Source organism: Phyllobates terribilis, unplaced genomic scaffold (assembly GCF_046119375.1).
Source record: "Phyllobates terribilis strain yellow unplaced genomic scaffold, ASM4611937v1 Scaffold_17__1_contigs__length_24005725, whole genome shotgun sequence".
Taxonomy (NCBI): Eukaryota; Metazoa; Chordata; class Amphibia; order Anura; family Dendrobatidae; genus Phyllobates; species Phyllobates terribilis.
The window spans coordinates 21,489,812-21,510,136 of NW_027362777.1; the positions used below are offsets into that span (position 1 = coordinate 21,489,812).

General features: G+C 46.0%; 1 protein-coding gene across 2 annotated transcripts in view; it reads left to right on the forward strand.

Moving 5' to 3' along the window:
* The window catches only part of LOC141176132 (uncharacterized), a 725,229-nt gene that overhangs the window by 683,979 nt on the left and 20,925 nt on the right, over positions 1-20,325 (forward strand). The window lies entirely within an intron of this gene.

A 20,325-nucleotide genomic window follows, 5' to 3' on the forward strand; every position in this document is an offset into this window, starting at 1 on the left:
GATAGTGGAGGAAAGTTCTTACCACCAAGCAGACAGGTGAAAGAGTGAACAGTACAGAAGCTAGGCCCAGTTCCAGGCGGGTCAGAAGCTTCAGAGAGAGGAAGAAACGGATCAGGAGGCCTTATACCCACTCACTGGGGAGAGTCCAGAAGTGAACCCTTCCTACCAAGTACCCTGGACCATACCTGCTGTCTACACCAGTAAAGGTACTGAAGCAAACCCCTGTGTGCGTGTCGATCATTCTCCCCTGACCTGACTGGGCCACCTCTCACCTGCATCTCTTCCATTAACCCTGTCCCGGGGGACCCGCTACGCCTGTGGGGAGCAGAAGCAACTCAGCTGCCATCCCATCACCCCCGGCGGTCTGAAGCAGTGCTGGTATCCGTTACCAGGAACCACAGGTGGCGTCCCGAACTCTAAATTCCAAAAACCACCAATTCCCCTATAAATAACTTCCCCCTTTTAAAGAGTGACCCCAGGGTACGGGCCCGGGAGCCGACTGCCGTGACATCCCACAGAAGGTAAAGGCCTGGGTACCGAGTTTCCCCCATATCTTCCCCTGGGCGAGACACTTGGACGTCTCTTGTTTCTCGCACAGATATTGATAACATATGATGGAGTCAGACGAACCCTCCTACAAAACCTGATAACAAAGTCATTACTACAGGACTGGATGAGAAAGGGATTTATTGTACAAGAGACGCTGGGGCCACAAATGAGAGAATCCGGGCCCCGTGGCTGGATACTCCGGACCCCCGGCGTGTTAGGACCAGACGGGGTCTTTGTCCCTGAAGCTTCTCTGCTCGGTATAATGAGACTCTGATCTTGTTCTTATAAAGAGGGTTGGAGTAAAATAGAAGCTGCCTGAATATGAGGACCTTGTATGATCTCTATGTCCTTGTGTACAGAGCTATGGAGATAGCGCTATTCTCTGTATAATAGATTTGATGTCGCTGGAGCCCTAATATTTCTGTACAGGGGTCTCTGTAGTACAGTGTCCATTTTAGGACATGATCAGATATCAAAATCAAACCTCAGAATGATGTCAGTTTGAGGCTAAATACCCTGTCTGACAAGTGATTTTGACAAGTGACTTTGACAAGTGACTTTTACAACTGTAATAATAATGAAACTCATTGGGACTTATGCACAGACTGCAAGCAAGCCAAATTCAAATGATGTTTGATTTTGATGTGTGAGTCTGATGTGTGATTTTCTTCAAATCAGAATCACAATGACTTTTTGTCACCGTGAGTATTTTCATGGTGAATCTCATAAGACAAGTAAAGCTGCCAGTTACTATCACTTGACTGGATAGCTCAATGGTAAGGCATCAGCCTTTGAAACTGCAGTATTATGGTTCAAATCCCATTAGGAATATTATTATTTTTAAATTATGCCTGTTTAGAACACAAACTACATGGGTGTTTTACTTTTAATATCTGACATTTTGATTGTCATCCTGACGTGTTAAGAGTTTCAGACACACTCTCTATTTGCATGGTAAATTATATAGCCAAACTAAATTGGGAGGCACTAATTTACTATATATCTACAGTACAGACCAAAAGTTTGGACACACCTTCTCATTTAAAGATTTTTCGTTATTTTCATGACTATGAAAATTGCACATTCACACTGAAGGCATCAAAACTATGAATCAACACATGTGGAATTATATACTTAACAAAAAAGTGTGAAACAACTGAAAATATGTCTTATATTCTAGGTTCTTCAAAGTAGCCACCTTTTGCTTTGATGACTGCTTTGCACACTCTTGGCATTCTCTTGATGAGCTTCAAGAGGTAGTCACCGGAAATGGTCTTCCAACAGTCTTGAAGGAGTTCCCAGAGATGCTTAGCACTTATTGGCTCTTTTGCCTTCACTCTGCGGTCCAGCCCACCCCAAACCATCTCGATTGGGTTCAGGTCTGGTGACTGTGGAGGCCAGGTCATCTGGCGTAGCACCCCATCACTCTCTTTCTTTGTCAAATAGCCCTTACACAGCCTGGAGGTGTGTTTGGGGTCATTGTCCTGTTGAAAAATAAATGATGGTCCAACTAAACGCAAACCGGATGGAATGGCATGCAAGATGCTGTGGTAGCCATGCTGGTTCAGTATGCCTTCAATTATGAATAAATCCCCAATAGTGTCACCAGCAAAGCACCCCTACACCATCATACCTCCTCCTCCATGCTTCACAATGGGAACCAGGCATGTAGAGTCCATCCGTTCACCTTTTCTGCATCGCGGTGGTTGGAACCAAAGATCTCAAATTTTGACTCATCAGACCAAAGCACAGATTTCCACTGGTCTAATGTCCATTCCTTGTGTTCTTTAACCCAAACAAGTCTCTTCTGCTTGTTGCCTGTCCTTAGCAGTGGTTTCCTAGCAGCTATTTTACCATGAAGGCCTGCTTCACAAAGTCTCCTCTTAACAGTTGTTGAAGAGATGTGTCTGCTGCTAGAACTCTGTGTGGCATTGACCTGGTCTCTAATCTGAGCTGCTGTTAACCTGCGATTTCTGAGGCTGGTGACTCGGATAAACTTATCCTCAGAAGCAGAGGTGACTCTTGGTCTTCCTTTCCTGGTGCGGTCCTCATGTGAGCCAGTTTCTTTGTAGCACTTGATGGTTTTTGCAACTGCACTTGGGAACACTTTCTAAGTTTTCCCAATTTTTCGGACTGACTGACCTTCATTTCTTAAAGTAATGATGGCCACTCGTTTTTCTTTACTTAGCTGATTTTTTCTTGCCATAATACAAATTCTAACAGTCTATTCAGTAGGACTATCAGCTGTGTATCCACCAGACTTCTGCACAACACAACTGATGGTCCCAACCCCATTTATAAGGCAAGAAATCACACTTATGTAACGGGTCTGGGAGGCGGAACCTCTGGGCTACAATACAAGGGGGCGGTCCTTGTAAGGGAGCGGGTGGCGACCAGGCAGGTAGTCACAGGAGGTGACCAGGACAGTCTCTGGATGTACGGGCAGGAAGCCACGGCAAGTGATCGGGGCAGTCTCTGGATAAAGGGTAGGTACGACCTGTGATGGCTGAACCTCCAGGTAGGCTAGCAAGGCAGATGAAGAATGTGTGCTCCCAGGTGAGCAAGCGAGAGTCTCTGGAATAGCAGGTGGTCACAGCACGTGACGGCGGAGCCTCCAGGTAGGCAAGCAGGCAGGTAACGGAGAAGCGCTCCCAGGTGAGCGGGCAAGAGTCTCAGGAGTAGCTGGTGGTCACAGCACGTGACAGCGGAGCCTCCGGGCTGGCAAGCAGGCAGGTAACGGAGAAGCGCTCCCAGGTGAGCGGGCAAGAGTCTCAGGAATAGCTGGTGGTCACAGCACGTGACAGCGGAGCCTCCGGGCAGGCAAGCAGGCAGGTAGCGGAGAAGCGCTCCCAGGTGAGCGGGCAAGAGTCTGGAGTAGCTGGTGGTCACAGCACGTGACAGCGGAGCCTCCGGGCTGGCAAGCAGGCAGGTAACGGAGAAGCGCTCCCAGGTGAGCGGGCAAGCTGGTCCATAGACAGACTGACCGGAGTTGTAAGGCAGACCGTCGGACCTCAGGCAAGCAGGCAGGTAGCTGAGGTGCGCTCCCAGGTGAGCGGGCAGGCTGGTCCTTAGACAGACTGACAGGAGTAGTAAGGCAGACCGTCGGACCTCAGACTAGCAGACAGGTAGCAAGTAATCAGGCAGGAATCTGACAGGTAACTGGCAGGTAACTGGCAACGGGACCTGAGGGCTGAAGCACAGGTGAGACACAGGTGCAAACAACATTGCTCGGGCACCTCCATTTTGGAGGAGGTGCCTTATATATGATGAAGTCCTCCGGCCATTGGCCGGGGACTCCTTAGGACGGCGCGCGCGGCCCCTTTAAGAGGAGGGGAGCGCGCGCGCGCACGCGCGCGCCCTAAGCACAGGGGCCGGGAAGGAGCGCGCGCTGAGAGCAGAGCGGGAGGAGGACGCCGGGAAGGAGCGCGCGCTGACAGCAGAGCGGGAGAGGGACGCCGGGCACGGGGCAGAGCGGTGAGGGGAGCAGCGTCCCTGCCTAGCAGAGGGCAGGGACGCCGGCACTACAGTACCCCCCCCTTTAGGCCCCCCCTTTTTTAGGCCAGACAGAAATTTAGCTAGGATGAGAGGGGCATGGATGTTCTCCCGGGGCTCCCACGTTCTCTCCTCAGGACCAAACCCCTTCCAATCTACCAGAAAAAAGGTCTTTCCTCTTACCCTTTTGGTGGCAAGAATGTTCTCTACCTCAAACTCGTCCTCAGCAGAAACCGGAGCAGGAGGCGTACCTGTAGACTTGGAAAAAGAGTTAAGTACCACAGGTTTGAGGAGAGATACATGGAAGGAGTTAGGGATCCGTAAGTTGGCCGGGAGTTTCAATTTATAGGCCACCGGGTTGATCTGACTGGTGACCTCCAGAGGTCCGATGAACCGAGGCCCTAACTTGTAAGAGGGTATCTTGAGTCGAACATATTTAGATGAGAGCCAGACCTTATCTCCTGGACGAAATTGAGGAGGATCCAGGCGTTTTTTGTCAGCGTGTCTTTTCATCCGCTCGGACGACTGAAGGAGTGCGGATCGGGTACTCTCCCAAATGGAGGAAAATTTGCTAACGAGAGATTCCGCAGCCGGGTTGTCCACCGAGGTGGAGACAGGAAAAGGAATCCGAGGATGCTGACCAAAGACTACAAAAAACGGGGATTTGGAGGAGGATTCGCTCTCGTGATTATTGTAAGAGAACTCGGCCCATGGTAGGAGATCCACCCAGTCAGAATGGTGGGCATTAACGAAGTGCCGGAGGTAACTGGTCAGGTTCTGATTGATCCGCTCCACTTGACCATTGGACTGTGGGTGGTAAGCGGAAGAGAAGTCCAGGGTGACGTCTAGTAGTTTACAAGTGGCTCTCCAGAAGCGTGAGGTGAACTGTACCCCACGATCCGACACGATGTGGAGGGGCAGGCCATGAAGACGGAAGATGTGACGAATAAAGTCTCTAGCTAGCTCGGGTGCAGACGGGAGGCCTGACAGGGGAACGAAATGAGCCATCTTGGAGAAGCGGTCAGCGACCACCCAAATGACCCTACAACCGGCAGAGAGTGGGAGGTCAGTTATGAAGTCCATTGCAATATGCTGCCAGGGGGCAGCAGGTACTGGGAGCGGAAGGAAGCGACCGGCTGGCAGATGTCTCGGAACCTTGTTGCGGGCGCAGGACACACAGGCAGAAACAAAGTCTATTACATCCTTGTGCAGGGTAGGCCACCAGTAGTGCCGGGAAATAAGCTGGAGGGTCTTCTTCTGACCAGCGTGGCCAGCCAGTTTAGACGAGTGACCCCAGTGAAGGATCTTCTCCCGATCAGGTACTGATACGAACGTCTTTCCGGGAGGGAGATGATTTAGACTCACGGGAGCCACCTGCATTACTCTGGCGGGATCGATGATGTGTTTCGGATCTTCCTCGAGATCAGATACCAGAAAGGATCGAGACAAGGCGTCCGCCTTGACGTTTTTGTCAGCCGGGCGAAAATGAAGGACAAAATCAAAACGAGCAAAAAACAAGGACCACCGGGCTTGGCGCGGGTTAAGTCTCTGGGCATGCTGGAGGTAAGCCAAGTTCTTGTGGTCAGTGTAAATTATTACCGGGTGAAGAGACCCCTCAAGCAGGTAACGCCACTCCTCCAATGCCAGTTTGATGGCCAATAACTCTCGATCTCCTATGGAATAATTGCGCTCTGAGGAGGAGAAGAGTTTAGAGAAGAAGCCGCAAGTTACCATCCTCCCGGAAGAAGATTTTTGAGTAAGTACCGCTCCAGCTCCAGAGGAGGAGGCGTCCACTTCCAGGAAGAACTGCTTGTTGCCGTCCGGGCGATGCAGCACCGGGGCGGAAGAGAAGGCCTGTTTTAAGGAAAGAAAGGCTTCTTCTGCTTCGGGCGGCCACTCTTTGGGATTAGTACCCTTACGGGTGAGCGCGGAAATTGGGGCAGTCCGGGAAGAGAAGTGTGGTATGAAGAGGCGGTAGTAGTTGGCGAAGCCCAGGAACCGCTGAATGGCCTTCAACCCCTCCGGTCGGGGCCATTTCTCGATGGCAGACAGTTTCTCTGGATCCATTCGTAGGCCGGTCTGAGAAATAATGTAGCCCAAAAACGGAAGCGCGGTCTGCTCAAAGAGGCACTTCTCGTATTTAGCGAAGAGGTGATTCTCCCTGAGCCTGAGCAGGACCTGACGAACGTCCCTCCGGTGAGTCTGGAGATCCGGAGAGAAGACCAAGATGTCGTCTAGGTACACCACTACGCAGGAGTAGAGAAGGTCCCGGAAGATGTCATTGACCAACTCTTGAAAGACGGCAGGAGCGTTACAGAGACCAAAGGGCATTACCAGGTATTCATAGTGGCCGTCCCGGGTGTTGAATGCCGTCTTCCATTCATCCCCTTGACGGATACGAACCAGGTTGTACGCCCCACGGAGGTCTAGTTTGGTGAAGATTCTAGCCCCCCTCAGACGATCAAATAATTCTGGAATGAGCGGAAGGGGGTACTTATTCTTCACCGTGATCTGGTTTAGGCCTCTATAGTCTATACAGGGACGGAGAGAGCCGTCCTTCTTTTTGACGAAAAAGAAGCCTGCTCCCGCCGGGGAGGTAGATTTCCGGATGAATCCCCTGGCCAGATTCTCCTCAATATATTCGGACATCGACCGGGTCTCAGCAGCGGATAAAGGATAAATACGCCCACGGGGAGGAGTAGTACCGGGTAACAGGTCGATGGGACAGTCGTATGGTCTATGAGGGGGTAATGTCTCTGCCTCCTTTTTATTAAAGACATCAGCATAAGACCAATAAGGAATTGGAAGTCCAGGTAGATTAGCTGGGGTAGGAGAGGGACGGACGGTATGGACGGGAACCAGGCAGGTCTTATGACAGTCTTGTCCCCAGCGAAGGACTTCTCCGGTTTGCCAGTCAAGCACGGGTGCATGTTTCTGGAGCCAAGGCAGACCTAGCAAGAGGGCGTGAGAGAGTCCAGGCAGAACATGAAAGGAGATACTTTCAGAATGCAGCATTCCCACCTGCAGAGTAATGGATTCGGTGATGAGTTGGATGGGGCGTGGTAAGAGCCCCCCATCCACGGCAGCCACAGACAAGGGTACAGCCAGAGGTTTGGTGGGGATGCGGTATTTCTCTACCAGGGACTGTGAAATAAGATTCCCGGCTGCTCCAGAGTCCAGTTGGGCTAGTTCGAAATAACGGTTCTCCCCGTTGACGATTGAAACTGACAACAGCAGGGATGGAGAGGATTTATTCTTGTCTAGGTGGACCTCTCTGAGCGAACCTAGACACAGGCGTTTCCCGACCTCTCCGGGCAGGCACGGATCCGGTGCTCCTTACTGCCACAGTAGAAGCAGGTCCCCTCGGCACGGCGTAAGTCCTGACGGGTCTTGACCATCTTGGTCTGGTCGACCTGCATAGGCTCAGGAGGGTGTACCTGGTTAGAGACAGAAGGAGTGACGGGTTTCTGAAAAGCAGGAGCTAGACGTGGTAACCTCCTCTCACGGGTGACCTCTCTGGCACGCTCCTGGAACCGTAGGTCAATCCGGGTGGCAAGAGTTATTAAGTCATCGAGAGTGGTAGGAATGTCCCGACCGGCAAGTTCATCTTTAATACGGCCGGACAGACCCTCCCAGAAGACGGAAACCAGAGCGTCGTTATCCCAGGCCAGCTCCGAGGCAAGGGTACGGAACCGTATGGCATATTGGCCCACGGTGAGACTCTCCTGACGGAGGCGTAGCAACGATGATGCAGATGAGGTCTTCCGTCCGGGTTCGTCGAAGACTTTCCGGAAAGCCGTGAGAAAAGCAGGCAAGTTGGACACCAGGGGGTCTCCTCTCTCCCATAGAGGATTTAGCCAGGCCAGGGCCTCCCCGGTGAGATGGGACATGATGAAGGCAATTTTGGCCCGGTCGGAGTTAAACTGGTGGGACAAAAGTTCAAAGTGCAGGGTGCACTGATTTAAGAAGCCCCGAGCCTGGACGGAGTCGCCTCCGAAGCGAGGAGGTGCAGAAAGCCGGGGTCCGGGGTAGGATACCATGGTATTAGTGGGCAGCGGAGCTGCCGGATTGCAAGATATGGCACTGGCGGAGGTTGTTGGTGGATCAGACAGAGTGTTCAGGCGAGTATTGACATTCCGCAGGTGACCCAGGATGGACTCCTGTTGGGACCTCTGACGGGACAGTTCAAGACAGAGGTCCGAGAGCGAGGGAGCTTGGGTGCCACCGGGTTCCATGGCCCGAGCAAACTGTAACGGGTCTGGGAGGCGGAACCTCTGGGCTACAATACAAGGGGACGGTCCTTGTAAGGGAGCGGGTGGCGACCAGGCAGGTAGTCACAGGAGGTGACCAGGACAGTCTCTGGATGTACGGGCAGGAGGCCACGGCAAGTGATCGGGGCAGTCTCTGGATAAAGGGTAGGTACGACCTGTGATGGCTGAACCTCCAGGTAGGCTAGCAAGGCAGATGAAGAATGTGTGCTCCCAGGTGAGCAAGCGAGAGTCTCTGGAATAGCAGGTGGTCACAGCACGTGACGGCGGAGCCTCCAGGTAGGCAAGCAGGCAGGTAACGGAGAAGCGCTCCCAGGTGAGCGGGCAAGAGTCTCAGGAGTAGCTGGTGGTCACAGCACGTGACAGCGGAGCCTCCGGGCTGGCAAGCAGGCAGGTAACGGAGAAGCGCTCCCAGGTGAGCGGGCAAGAGTCTCAGGAATAGCTGGTGGTCACAGCACATGACAGCGGAGCCTCCGGGCAGGCAAGCAGGCAGGTAGCGGAGAAGCGCTCCCAGGTGAGCGGGCAAGAGTCTGGAGTAGCTGGTGGTCACAGCACGTGACAGCGGAGCCTCTGGGCTGGCAAGCAGGCAGGTAACGGAGAAGCGCTCCCAGGTGAGCGGGCAAGCTGGTCCATAGACAGACTGACCGGAGTTGTAAGGCAGACCGTCGGACCTCAGGCAAGCAGGCAGGTAGCTGAGGTGCGCTCCCAGGTGAGCGGGCAGGCTGGTCCTTAGACAGACTGACAGGAGTAGTAAGGCAGACCGTCGGACCTCAGACTAGCAGACAGGTAGCAAGTAATCAGGCAGGAATCTGACAGGTAACTGGCAGGTAACTGGCAACGGGACCTGAGGGCTGAAGCACAGGTGAGACACAGGTGCAAACAACATTGCTCGGGCACCTCCATTTTGGAGGAGGTGCCTTATATATGATGAAGTCCTCCGGCCATTGGCCGGGGACTCCTTAGGACGGCGCGCGCGGCCCCTTTAAGAGGAGGGGAGCGCGCGCGCGCGCGCCCTAAGCACTGGGGCCGGGAAGGAGCGCGCGCTGAGAGCAGAGCGGGAGGAGGACGCCGGGAAGGAGCGCGCGCTGACAGCAGAGCGGGAGAGGGACGCCGGGCACGGGGCAGAGCGGTGAGGGGAGCAGCGTCCCTGCCTAGCAGAGGGCAGGGACGCCGGCACTACAACTTATTAAACCTGACAGGGCACACCTTTGAAGTGAAAACCATTTCCGGTGACTACCTCTTGAAGCTCATCAAGAGAATGCCAAGAGTGTGCAAAGCAGTCATCAAAGCAAAAGGTGGCTACTTTGAAAAACCTAGAGGTCCCGGTCTCAGCATGGTACAGGCCCCAGTCCAAGGCCCCGGGCTCAATCTGGTACAGGCCCCAACCCGAGGCCCCGGCCTCAGACCCAGCCAGAGGACTCAGCCCCTTATAGAGGCCTCAGCCCCAGCCAGAGGCCTCAGCCCCAGCCAGAGGCATCAGCCCTAGCCAGAGGCCTCAGCCCTAGCCAGAGGCCTCAGCCACAGGCCCCAGCACAGGAACCGACAAGGCTAAGGGCCTCAGCCAGGCACAGGCCCTGGCCCGGCACCGGCTCCACAGCATCTGACCTCTTCTGCTGCAGCCGTTGACTTCCTGAGGGACCCTGCCTCCTGTGACCCTCTCTCCACTGCCCCCCAGGTAAGATACAATACCTATTCAGACTATAAGATGGATCCCCATCTTATAAAAAATATTTTTTTCTATATTCCACCCTAAAATATGGGGTGCTTCTTATGTTCTGGTGCGTCTTATAGTCCGAAAAATACGGTAGATAGATTTAATTGTCTAAAATAATAATCAAAGCAAAGTCTAAATATTTACCATAACAATACGCGGAGTGTTACACACACTGGGATTATTCACAGCACATGATACACTACACATATCTAGATATAGGGCTCAGTGTAGTGTATCACATGATGGAATTGGATACACCAGTCCGGGGCGTATCGCACACGATGACGGAATTAGATACCCCGGTCCGGGGCATAGCGCACACGATGACGAGATTAAATACACCGGTCTGGGGAGTATCGCACATTTTGTTGGTGACCACCAGCGATACTGACAAGTACAGTGTCACTGAGGACGGCCGGCAGAGCTGATCCTGATAGATGGTGCTGCTCGCTGTATCATAAACTGGGGTTAGATATGTGGACTGCATCACATGCGCGATTAGATATGCTTAGAGTAACACATGCTGCTATTAGATACAGGACTAAGTGTAGTATATCACATTATGGGATTAGATATTGAACTCAGCAGAGTGTATCATACAGGATGGGATTGGATACACAGTTTGTAATGTATGGAGCAGGGCCACACCTTACACCACTGCTCCTATAGAAGTGGACGGAGCGGGGTCACACATTACACCACTGCTCCCATAGAAGTGGACGGAGAGGGGTCACACATTACACCACTGCTCCCATAGAAGTGGACTGAGAGGGATCACACATTACACCACTGCTCCCATAGAAGTGGACGGAGCGGGGTCACACATGACACCACTACTCCCATAGAAGTGGACGGAGCGGGGTCACACATGACATCACTGCTCAAATAGAAGTGGACGGAGCGGGGTCACACATGACACCACTGCTCCCATAGAAGTGGACTGAGCGGGGTTACACCTTACACCACTGCTCCCATAGAAGTGGACTGAGCGGGGTCACTTCTATGGGGGGAGGAGAGTTTTTGCTAAAAAAAACCACCAAAAACCTGTTGTCCAAGTATCAAGAATTCCACATATTCACAAAGATCAAATGGAATATACAGGACGGTGAGGAGTGTGTTTCCAAAGCATACAACCACGTGGAGGTCTGCGGAACTCAGAAAAGCCACAAAGGACCATCCATTGACGGTTGAATCAATCCAGGAGGGGAAAAGCCATTCCTTAGGTGAGAAATGGATTTTATTCTTGACTATTCTAAGAAAAGTAACATATAGTTTAAGTTTGTTCATAGTCATACAGATGCACAATTATGGTCTATTTGTATAGCCAATGTGAAGCAGAGAATCTTAGTATTGATAAAAGGTTTCTCTCTGTAAAAAAGTTAGAGAAAACTTCAAAATGTGATGCATATGGTCCGTGTGTACAATAATTTAGTCTTCGAAAAAACAGGTGGACACACAAGAGACCAGTCATACTGAGACACAAGACGCTGACGGGGATTACTTTGATTGTCCAAATTGTTTGATTTTGGCAGAACATATTGAACAATTGGAGGATCAAATTGATACTCGGACAGAGTTATTGTCCAAATTACACCAAGACATAAAAAAGGTTTCTGTTCATACAAGATCCAATAGTAAAAGTGAAGATAATACCTCCACATCATTTGTACCTGACACACAAAGTCCAGATGTTTCAGGAGAAGCTTTACAGGGAAATGAATTACAAAGGAAAAAATTACATGACAGAGTAGCACGAATCAGTCTTAAAATACACGATCCATTAATGAAAATTGTAAGACATTCCAAAGTACAATGAGAAGATGGATGATTTTGATAATGCCGACATTTTTGAATCTAATAAAGATAAATTCAATGTTAATGATGAACAAAAAAGACAAGACATTCAGAGTATGGTTACCCTCACATATGGCAAAAAGATTACAGACCACACACAGATTAAATGAGGATAATGAACTGATACATACTACAAAAGAATACAGACTTAGACAATTGCTATTATTTACCACAGGAGACTCGCCCTCTCTTGACATTTTGCATCATTTGAGTGCGAGTATCCATGATGACCCGTTTGCTTTTTTGGTCAAATTTGAACAGGCCTATAGAATGGTGATGCCTGTTGGGCCTAATGAGGAACCAACATTGATGATCAAATTGTATGTAACAAAATTCAAGTACCTAGATCCTGTTTCAGTGCATTTGGCTAGTGTTCAGACATCATTGCAGGAGGCAACAACTTTTATCGACAAAATTAGGAGATCCATGAAGCGGAACCAGGTCAAGGCAAAAATAGCTGTAGTTCATGAGGAAAAAGATAGACAGCTGACATCAGAGAAAACTCAACCAAAACCTAAACCCACATTAACATCTAGGAACAGAGATTACACTGAACATAGAGGTAAAAATATCACACAGAGGAGCAATATTAATTGTTATTTTTGTGGTATACCTGGACACTTAAAGTGTCAATGCAGAAAATTTTTGAGAGCAGAATCAGAGGCAGGTACACTGGGAACAGGTAAGCTTGGAAGGGAAAACTGACTTATTCCAAAATCATCCATCAAACCTTCCGCCCCTCCATTCCATTCTCCCACATCCCCTCACACTGACAATACACAAACACAGTCACAGTATGCTCCATTAATCAGACAGATCAGAGAGATGACAGTGAAGGAGTCAAATTGCAGGGACAGTGCTTTTAAAAGACACACTGGTCTGCTCCCATCTCTATCTCTCTGACTAGCAAAGAATGCTCCCACACCCCATCCATTGGAATTTGTGACTAGTGTTACATTGGATGAATGTGGAAGACCATTTCTCAATGTGATTTTGGCAGAACAAAGTGCTGTGTTTTTTATTGATACAGGGGCACAATTAAGTGTTACTATCCTTGAGTTGATGGTAAAACCAGAATCTCCAAGTTGTAATATTATCGGATTCAGCTGAAAAGGAAAAACAAAAGCAAAGCTCGTTCCCAATGTTATGTTGGAAATACTTTGTTCTTTCAAAACAGGAATTGACATTTGGTATTGTCGTGATTCTGAAAATATACTTGCCATAGATTTTATGCAGAGATTCGGATGGTAATTGATCTAGGGAATCAAGTGATCTGGAAAGATTCTAATGGACGTAAACCTGTAGTCATTGACCCTAGTGAATATAGCAATGTTGGAAGTATTTGCTTGAATGATGTTTTGTGTCATCAGATCATTTATGGCCTGAAACTGGTGGTGATGAAGTACAGACTGAAATTGTACAATGTTTTCCTTCTCTTTGGGCTCAGTTCACAAATGAGGTGGGTACAATGAAGGATATAATTGTGAATATAGAAGGACGTGATCCTCCTCCACAGCGTCAGTATAAATTGCCTCCAGATTCAATTGGTTCTATGTCTAAGATCATACAGGAATTGCTAGCTCAAGGTGTCATACCTAAGGCTAACTCTGTAAGTAACAATCCTTTATGGTGTGTATTGAAATCTGATGGTACATATCGAATGATATTGGATTTGCGGATGTTTAATAAACATACTCCCAATGTTGCTCCCATTGTTGCAGATACTCATGACATGATGGCAAGGCTAAATGCAAAGGCAAAATATTTCTCTGTACTAGACATTAGTAATGTTTTTTTCAGTATACCTCTTGAAAAGAGCTGTCAGTACAAGTTTGCATTCACTTTCTTGGATGAGCAATATCTGTTTTGCAGGTTACATCAAGGAGCACATTTGTCACCTAGTGTTTTTCATCAGGCGTTGGTAAAGGTATTATCCAGATTTTCTAGGCCTGATTGCATACTGCAATATGTGGATGATATTGTGTTGTCTACTGAGGATAAGGAGTCACATGCTTCTCTTTTGGCAGAATTGTTTGAACTGTTGTATGATGCAGGGTTGAAATTGAACACTAAAAAGGTCAAATTGATGCAGACCGAGGTCAGGTTTCTGGGAGTATTGTTGAGTCCAGGAAAAAGACAGTCATTGCAGGAAAGAATAGAGGCGATCGCTTCTCTCCCAATCCCAACCACACACAAGGCATTGCGACATTTTTTGGGTCTTGTAAACTATTCCAGGAATCTCATTGAAAATTTTGCTGAAAAGGCCAGGCCTTTGTACGATCTTTTGAAAGGTGAAAATAATGATTATTTTGGTCCTTGGGATGTTGAACAACAAACCTCATTTGAACAATTGAAAATGAATTTACAGAATGCACCTGCTTTGTCCATAGTAGATTCTTCAGCTCCATTTGTTTTGCAAGTTCACACATCAGACAGCGGTGTCTGCTGTTCTGTTACAATTGCAGGCAGAAGAGTGGAGAATTTTGGGCTATTTGGTAGGTGTCTTCTTTGCAGTGAAAGCAACTGAACGCGTTGGTTTTAAAAAAATCATTCTGCAAACTCCTCATTCTACACTAAAACTTCTCTTTGAGAAAAATATCCCAGATATCCCACATCAGAGATTTGCTCATTGGTTACTGTCATTGTCTCCCAATCAAATTGAGGTAGATTATAAGGTCAAATATGTTCTTCCTCAGTTGATGCAATATGAAGGGCAAATTCATGATTGTCTCCAGTCTTTTCAGGATCCTATTCCATCATTTTTCAGACGGTAGGCAGAGGTAACAGATGAAGCAGTCTTTGTAGATGGTTCCAGATTCTATTCAGATGGGCACTCTTATACAGGATATGACATTTTTTATCCCAAAAGAGGACCAGTGGTAAAGCACAAGTTACCGAGTCATTTTTCAGCTCAGAGGGCTAGAAGCGGTAAGAATGGTGCTACAGCTGAATGAGGCTGATGATCAGTGTCCCATTGTAATCTACAGTGATAGCTCCTATGTAGTGAGATCACTGACAGATTACCTGTCAGTTTTGAAAAAGAGATGCTGTAGATTCTTCTCAGGCTATGTGCCCACAATGCGGAAATGCTCCGGATTTTTTCCTGAGCGTTTCTGCATCTCCCTGGCAAAAAAACGCATGCGGATTGTACATGCACATTGTACATGCGTTTTTCCTGCCAGGGACATGCGGATGTGAAGCGTTCTTCACATGCATTTCCACATGTGGGTTGTCAAGCACTTTCCAAGCGATTTTAGCATCACTTGGAAAGTACTTGACAACTTGGTCACACTATATAAATCCATGCAAATGGCATGGATTTATATAGTGTGACTGAAAGAATGGTAAAAAATAAATATCATACTTACCTTCCGATGGCCCCTGGAGTCTTTATTCAATGCGTCTCGGCTTGCCGGCAGCTCGCGGTACACTGAAGGACCTGCCGACGTCAGCGTTGCGTGATCCATCACATGACTAAATGACGTCAGCGCAGGTCCTTGAGTCTACCGTGATCTGCCGGCAAGCCAAGACAAGCACACCGGAGGCCATAAGAAGGTAAATATAATATTTATTTTTTATTTTATTCTTTTTTTCACAGTTTCTATGGTACCCAGGTCCGGAGGATAGTCTCCTCCTCTCCAGACCCGGGTACCATCCGCACATTGAAACGCATGGAATGCGCATCTACAGATCCAGGGATGCATATTCCATGCGTTCCAATGCAAGTCAATGGTGGCGAAAATGCAGCGCTTCCGCAAAATAATTGGCAGTGCTTCATTTTTTTCCGCAATGATAATCCGCAGCGGAAATTTCCGCAGCGGAAATTTCCGCAGCATGTGCACAGCATTGGGGAGCATGGCAGGCCTTCTACCAAGCGTTTTTTAAGCGTTTCTGCAGCGGAATTGCCGCTGCAGAAACTCTTAAAAAATGCATTGTGGGCACACAGCCTTACAAGACTCTTGTACATAGTGACACACTGAAAACAATTTTTGAGATAGCTTCAAAAACCCCTAATAGTTTTGCAATTGTCAAAGTTCCTGCCCATAAAAATTCTGATGATGAATTATCTGTTGGAAATGCAACCGCAGATACGTTAGCCAAAAAAGGCAGCCCTGACAGGAGAAGTGTTTGAGCCTAAACCTCTTGAGGTTTCAGCAGTTCAAAGAACAGACACGCATATCCCTTCTTTTGCGGAAGAACAAGAAAAAGATACAACTCTTGTTGCTTCCCGGGTTTTGTGTCATGACTTAAATGGGGACTTGCGTCCTGTTGTACCAAAACATCTACAGGATGAGTTCACGAGATATAATCATGACAGCTTGGGTCATTTGGGCTAACAGAGATTGTTAGGCATTCTCAAAGAGAGATTTTACTGGGAAAAGATGGAAGAGACTGTACGCAATATTGTTCAATCATGCTTCATTTGTGCCCAAATTAATCCAAGACCAAAATGACAGAAACCGCCACTACTGAGAACCGCACCTGCAGATGGTCCTTGGTCTACGTTACAAATAGACTACATTGGTCCATTACCATCAGGTAAAAATGGTCTCAGGTATGCATTGATTGTAGTAGATGTTTTTTCTAAATGGGTTGAATTTTTACCTGTCAGGAAAGATGATGCTTTGTCTACAGCTAGAGCATTAGTTAATCACGTCTTTTGTACTTGGGGGATCCCCAGAATAATTATCTCTGATCGAGGAAGTCACTTCACAGGAAAAATCATGCGAGCAGTTTGTACTATTCTAGGGGTACAATAGTTTCATGTACCTTACCATCGACAGTCTGCTGGTATTGTGGAAAGGATGAATAGGATAATAAAATCCAGAATTGCCAAAATGTTATTGGACAAAGGTAATACTTGGGTGGATGCAGTACCTTTTGTACTGTTGAGTGTTGGAGGAACAACTTTCTCCACAACTCAGTTTACTCCTTTTGAACTAATGACAGGAAGAAAAATGCCATTGTTTTTCCCACATGAACCATTTTTGTCCACACCTCAAAAAGATGCTGTTCCAAGGTCCAAATGGTGGCAATTGTTGCAGGAAAACTTGAAAACCATTTTTCTACATCCTGCATCAAGAATGCAGAGGATGAAGCCACCATATGAATCCAAATTCAAAAAAGGGGCTCTAGTCATGATTAAAACTTTCATGAAGTGTAGACCTTGGGAAAGTAACTGGGAAGGTCCCTTTAAAATATTCGATACCATGGGACGAGTTAAGATCCTAGTGCAACCAGCATCCAACGTGGTTAAAACTACCCGCAGACAACAAAAATTGTGGGTACATGTTGATCAATGCAAATTTTATATTGCAAAATAACGATATTGCATTTCTTTTAGGAAGAAATGGATTCCAAAAAGAGCTGGAATGCAGAATACCATGTCCTTGATGGAAGGGATTCAACACCAATCCTTCAAGAAAAGAAAGTTTCTCAGGAAAGCTACTATCTGATGGGAACCACATTTCTGCTACTTTGTACTATTTTAATTGTGGTCTACGCAGAAGACATTTTATATCATGGAACAAATACTAGTGAAGTGGATGGACATATCAAAGGAACTTTACACTCAAGGAAACCAAAAGGATCAAGTATACAAAATCTAATAGAGGAAGACATACCAGATGATTTAGTAGATATTACTGGAAACATTTGCATGGGTTATGGTGTAAAATGCTGCATTGAGCTACACTTCATACACAACACTGCCATAATATTACATGCTGCCATAGGACCTAAGAGTAAGTTTACACAGTTACAAGGAGATTATATACATAATAATAAGACAGGCACATGGGAATGTAATCCTACAGATGTGTTATACTGGAATATAGAGATAAGAGGTGAAGAGAAAGCTGTGTGGTCGAGTGATATTACTAATGATATGATCACAAAAGGGGCAGTTAGAACATATGAAACCGAGATTGTGTTAAAGACACAACGTTTTGGGAAAATTTTTGATCCTTCATTACTTTCTATTACAGAAGGAGATGAAGATTGGGTAAAAACATGGAACTTCCAGAGAACCAGTACAAGTACAGGTATCTGTAGTTTTTACAGTAACAAGTACTATCGCTCCAGAAGTAAGGGTCGCACCACAAGCAGTACACAGTCAAGAAAATATGTCTCCTCTTGAATTGAAATGCAACACAAGGTTAGAGTTACGTCCCGAGTGTTTGTTAACATGGACCAGAAACCAATTATTTTTGGGAAGTTTTTCAAATGGTCCAACAAATGTTATAAACAGAAGTCATTACGGGAATGTGAGATGGTTGGATAAGAATTTTTTTTTTTCTCTAGATAATCCATCTCTTAAAGATTCTGAACTTTATCAATTTGTGTTTTAACTAAAAATAATTACAAACAATGTAAAGATGTAAATGTTTGGTCAGCAGTAGATAATGTATGTACACAGACAAGGTTTCAACCATCAACTCCTTTCCAAATCAATCAATTCCAATCTAAACCTCTATTAAGGGATGGAGTGTTGATGACTATGGTCTGGACTTTTAACATGTCTAGTTGGAAAATATCATCCAGATATCCCCAGTGTCAATCACATCTCATCAACATGGAAATGGGAATACAACTATGTTTTGGGAGAAGAACTTCAACACAGGTTAGAAGTAAGAGGGGGATATTAGAAGGTATTTTGGGGGAATTAGGAACAGTGGGAAGTTAAATTAACACTATGGACATTCATACACTTAAATCAGATTTGGAAAATATTGGGTATATCGGAGGTAAAGGGGTAAAAATTCAGAAAAGTTTGAATCAACTCCTTGAAAAGATGGTTTTGAACACTGCTGCTGTGCTGGGATCTTCAGTGTCACATCTACAAGATGCTACTTTAGCTCTAATAGAAAGTGAACAGGAATCCCAAGTGGCCGGAGCATGTCTAGAAATTCAGATTGAATATTCCACCAATCTGAAAATGATTGCACAGGCATTGCAAAGTAGAATTACACCTTTAGGAATAATGAGAATTTTTCATACAGAATATAATTTTGCAATAAATCACACAGATTTGTGGGTAAATAAGTGGTTAGGATGTGAACAGAACATTTGTATAGTAACACTAATCCCAATATCGGGAAGAGAAGAACCCATGGTTCCTATTACTGGGAATTCCTGTTAGTAATACATAATTGCTGTATTATCTATTACAGGACACAGATTTTGCATTTGATGGTACAAACACTGAACAATTAGACATTTCTTCATGCTTACATTTTGTTTCTAAGGTAATGTGTCTACCTGGACAGGATAAAGTCATTTATAACTCGTGTTTCCATAATCATACCTCATGTCATGCCAGAGTTGAGAATGTGCACACGATACATGACTTGGTGACTCCAATAAGCTCAAACAAAATTTGTTTCCAAGTTATGTCCGAAAAATAAGTTGTTTCTGCATTCTTCTCATCTTGTGTACATGCTGAAAATCTGACAATAGGTTTATACTGTATGGGGGGAAATGTGAAAACTATCTACAAGAAGGAAGGAAGTATTAATATTACATCAATAGGGACAAGAAATCTGAAAATCCTTCCAATACAGTTCAATTTGTCTCAAATATATAATTTCCCTTGGGATATGTGGACAAATGAGATAAAGAAAGACAAAGGTTTGTTAACAAAACAACTAAAAGAAGCTGAAATTGTATTCAGACATGAACAAGGTAACTTAAATTATGTTGAACATGAGTGGACAAGTATGTCAGGCTCATCTTGGTGGAGAAATCTAGGAAGATCGGTAACTAGTTGGTCACAGTCTTCAGAAAAAATGGCAGCAGAAAATGTATTAACAAACCCAATCATAATCATATTTATTTTGGTCTTGCTGTGTATTTTTTATCAGATTTTTATTATGTGTAAAATTAAGAAAATATACAAAAAAAGATAAAGACAGAAATTAATGATATTTTAAGAGAAAATGTTAAAATAAAAAAATATAACTTTTTGATTTTAATTTTTAATTTAGAAGCTTTTGGGAACTCAGATGACATTCAATACAGATGTTGATACAAGGTTTTCAGAATAAAGAATGAATGTGATACGAATGGTGAGAGAATGAGTTTAGGATTGATTATGATAATTTTTAAATCATAATCGGGGGGACTGTAAAATATTAATTTCTTATGATAGAAAAATATATATACATAAGCTTTAACATGCTTAGGCTCTAACCATGCTTAGATTCAAATACAGAGAAAGAATGTGCAGTTATTCTGGGACCTTGGTAGAAACCTGTTCTGTACGTCAAACCTATAGGACTCTTGTCTATATGGGTTATTTGGGGATAACTAATGATCCTTAAAGGTCATTAACCATATGTTTAAAATATACCAACAAGAGGTGATGTGCACGTAGCTAAAATGCATATGTCACAAGTTACTAGTTTTGTTCTAATATGGTAGAAGCTACTAATATACCAGCAAGTCGCC